Source organism: Delphinapterus leucas, chromosome 10 (assembly GCF_059928025.1).
Source record: "Delphinapterus leucas isolate spDelLeu-1000000601 "Yukka" chromosome 10, BTC_Dleu_Yukka2, whole genome shotgun sequence".
NCBI classification, from domain to species: domain Eukaryota; kingdom Metazoa; phylum Chordata; class Mammalia; order Artiodactyla; family Monodontidae; genus Delphinapterus; species Delphinapterus leucas.
In genome coordinates this window covers 51,772,544-51,775,880 of record NC_143138.1, presented here as the reverse complement: position 1 = coordinate 51,775,880, position 3,337 = coordinate 51,772,544, and the positions used below count along the sequence as shown (strand labels likewise).

At 42.6% G+C, this 3,337-nt stretch overlaps 1 non-coding gene across 1 annotated transcript; it reads right to left on the bottom strand.

Moving 5' to 3' along the window:
• Positions 1–766: 766 nt before the first annotated feature.
• Positions 767–871, bottom strand: LOC115804031 (U6 spliceosomal RNA). The gene has a single exon (XR_004024840.1). It is a non-coding gene; the product is annotated as a U6 spliceosomal RNA (small nuclear RNA).
• Positions 872–3,337: the final 2,466 nt, after the last annotated feature.

Here is a 3,337-nt window from a genome sequence, read left to right as displayed (position 1 = left end):
GATCCTTTTTTTCATAAGCTCTCAAGGTAGCTGCCAGGGCACCAGCAGTTATGTCTGTATCTCAGGCAGGAAGGATGGGAGAGGGTACTCACCAGCTAAGTCATTCCCCTTTAAAGACCTTCTCAGAAAACACCTTCTAGTGACTTCTGCTTGCTTCTCATTGGTTAAGGGAGGCTGGTAAAAGTGCCTTTCTAGATGAGCATACTGTCACCTCCAAAGAGAATTGGAGTTCTATTAGTAAGGAAGTATGGGGGCAATCAGCTGTCTCTTCCATGGGATTCTTATGCTCTGACACCCCAGTATCATGGCACACAGTCCTCAGAGGGAAATGTGACATTCGGAAACAGTATAGCGTTATTGGCTAAGAGTCTGAATTAGGAGGACAGATTGTCCTGGTATCAAATTTGCCTCCATCACTTGTACATTTGTACAAATGAATGGCACTTAAATAAAATGAAATGCAGCATATCCAGTCTCACAAAGTGGAGAAAATTAGGGTCATCGTTTCTAATTCTGATTTAAAGAGCCCTATAATTCATTCATGAATTCATTCATCCATTTATGTACTTCTCAAATGTATATTTATTTATTTTGGGGAGGGATTCATTTTCCTACCCCCACAGCTTTATTGGGATATAATTGACATGTAACATTGTGTAAATTAAGGTGTACAATGTGCTGATTTGATACACGTATATATTGAGAAATGATCACCTCACCTATTACCATTCTTCGGTGTGTCGAGAACATTTAAGATTTACTCTCTAAAACGATGGAACGCCTCAGGAATTTGTGTGTCATCCTTGCACAGGGGCCATGCTATGTTTTGACATGTTTCCAGTTTTAGTACATGTGCTGCTGAAGCGAGCTCTAGGAAATATTCGTTGAGAATCTGTCGTGTACCAGGTAACATGTTAGGTTCTGAGGAACCTTGATGGTCTCACAGTCTAATGAGGGAATGGGGCCGGGGGAAGAGACAGGTAAATATATAATTATAGCAACAGTCAAAAAGTTTCATGACATACTGTTGGTAAAGCTGTACTATCACCTACTGGTGAGAACAGAAATTAGGAAAGGACATTTGGCAATATTTATCAAAATTGCAAGTGTGCATATCTGTGGACCCAGCGATTCCATTTCAGGGAGCCTATCCGAAGGAAATAATGGTGCCAAATATCATAAGCACGGGATTATTTATTGCAGCATTATTTGTAATACAAAAGATTGGAGGCAACCAAAATGTCCCTAGATTATGGTACCTCCCTGTAATGGAATGCCACAGAGCTCTCTAAAAGAATGAAGCTGGATACAGAAAGATCTCCAAAATATGCTAAAGTGCAGGCGCGGACCAGTGTAAAAGCATTTGTGTAAAAAGGAGGGAAGGAAAGAACATACCTAAGTATATATACATCGAATATCCCAGGAAGGATACTGAAGGAATTGTTATTAGTAGCCTCTGTGGAGGAGAACTATGTGTCTATAGGATAGGGTTATATATTCTTTTACCTTTCAAATTACCAATTGTGTGAACATATTGCTTTTCAAAAAATAAAAAAAAGTTTAAACTTTTAAAAAGGAAATAGTTACATCGAATGAGCCAAGTACAAATGGAAGTATGTGTAAAGTGCTCTTGGGATGCCAAGTAGATTTGTGTATTATAAGACATCTGATGGGGAGAGTTGGCGTCAGAATAGGTAACTTTTAATATTCTTAGAATCCTGTGTTTCTGTGATGATAGAAGGAGACGTTAGAGGATGGCTGAATTTCTTTCAAATGCTAGAATTATGTGATTCAATGGTTTTAAGAAATTGAAGAAGCAGAGGTTTGTGTATATGTGTGTGGGGGAAGGGAGAGCTTTAATAATTAAATGCTAAGAGTGCACCCGGTAACCGTCCCATCAACAAGGAAAGACAGTTAATCTGTGCACATCTTCTTCAGGGCGCAGAGGGAAGAAGGCCTGCTTCCTGTGCTCATGGGCGTGGTGCCTCCTGCTAGCTGCTCAGGTACTGCTGTGTCTCTTTAAATCAAACCCAAGCGAGTAAATTTAGTACCAGAAGTGGGAGGCTTCTGCATAACTAAAGATTTTCCCTTTGTTTTCTTGATCTATATGTTTCTCTGAGCACACCAGCTATTTTGTTAGCCTCCCACTGTGGGAAAGATGCAACTTTGTGACTTTGGCAGTTGTCAAGGAGATCTGAAGGAAAAAACTTAGCCAAGATTTATTAGGTGATTTATCTCAGTTTTTAATAAACCAGGGAAGAAATGTTACGAGCCAAGGAGCGGCACTGGGAAAAACAAGCCAAGGCCAGAGACAAAAATAACCCACAGAAAAGAGGCTTGCCTGCAGCAAACAGGATGCCAGGATGACTGCCAGCCCAGACTCCTTTGGGAGGCTTGGCCTCCCCCAACAGAGGTTCCCAAGCTGTCTGGGAAGGCTCCCCTCTTGAACAAGGGAGCCGGGGATCCCTTGTCCCCGGGGCAGGAACAAGGGGCAGGCCCAGTGGATCTGCAACACACACACTGACCTAATTCACTGGAGTTCATCCATGGCTGGGCTTCTGGGTACCACAATCTCTTCTGGTTTCTTGCAGAGGTTTGTGACCTCCATATGGTCAGATGTGCTAGGTGTTTTTTATCCCAATCTGAAAGGCTGAGTTATGCACAAGTCATGCTTAACACTTTTCCATTTTAATCCCTCAGGCTTCCTAGAAAGGCTGTGGGGCCATTCCTCCAGGGAAACGGAGTCCCATTCATTGCCAGGTCCCTAGGACACCTCCTGGGTGAGCAGGAATCGCGAGTGTCTGCTGTACGCTTAAAATGGTTCCCAATGAAGGACTTATCCTCCCCTCAGTCAGGTGGAAGGACTCCAGGTTCCCAAGTTCAGAAGCCATCGAGAAGGGCATATCCTGGGGTGGCCTGATGGTCAGCTGCACCCCCCCTCCACTCTGCCCTCTGCCCCTGAATTTCAGAGTGACGATGAATCTGCTTCTTGCCAGACTAGGTCTTGCACACAACTAACTAAACTATCCTCTACCACATGCCTTAAACATTTTTTTTTTTATTGTGCTAAGATGTATATAACATGAAATCAACCTTTTAACCATTTTTAAGTCTACAGTCCATTAGGTACATTCACATCATTGTACAACCATCACCACCATTCAGAAATTTTCATCTTTCCAAACTGGAACTCTGTGTCCCTTAAACAATAACTCCCTACTCACCTCCCCAAGCCCCTGGCAACCACCATTCTACTTTCTGCCTTTATGAATTAGACTACTCTGGGTACCTCATTTGAGTGGAATCATACAGTACTATCCTTTTGTAACTGGCTCAC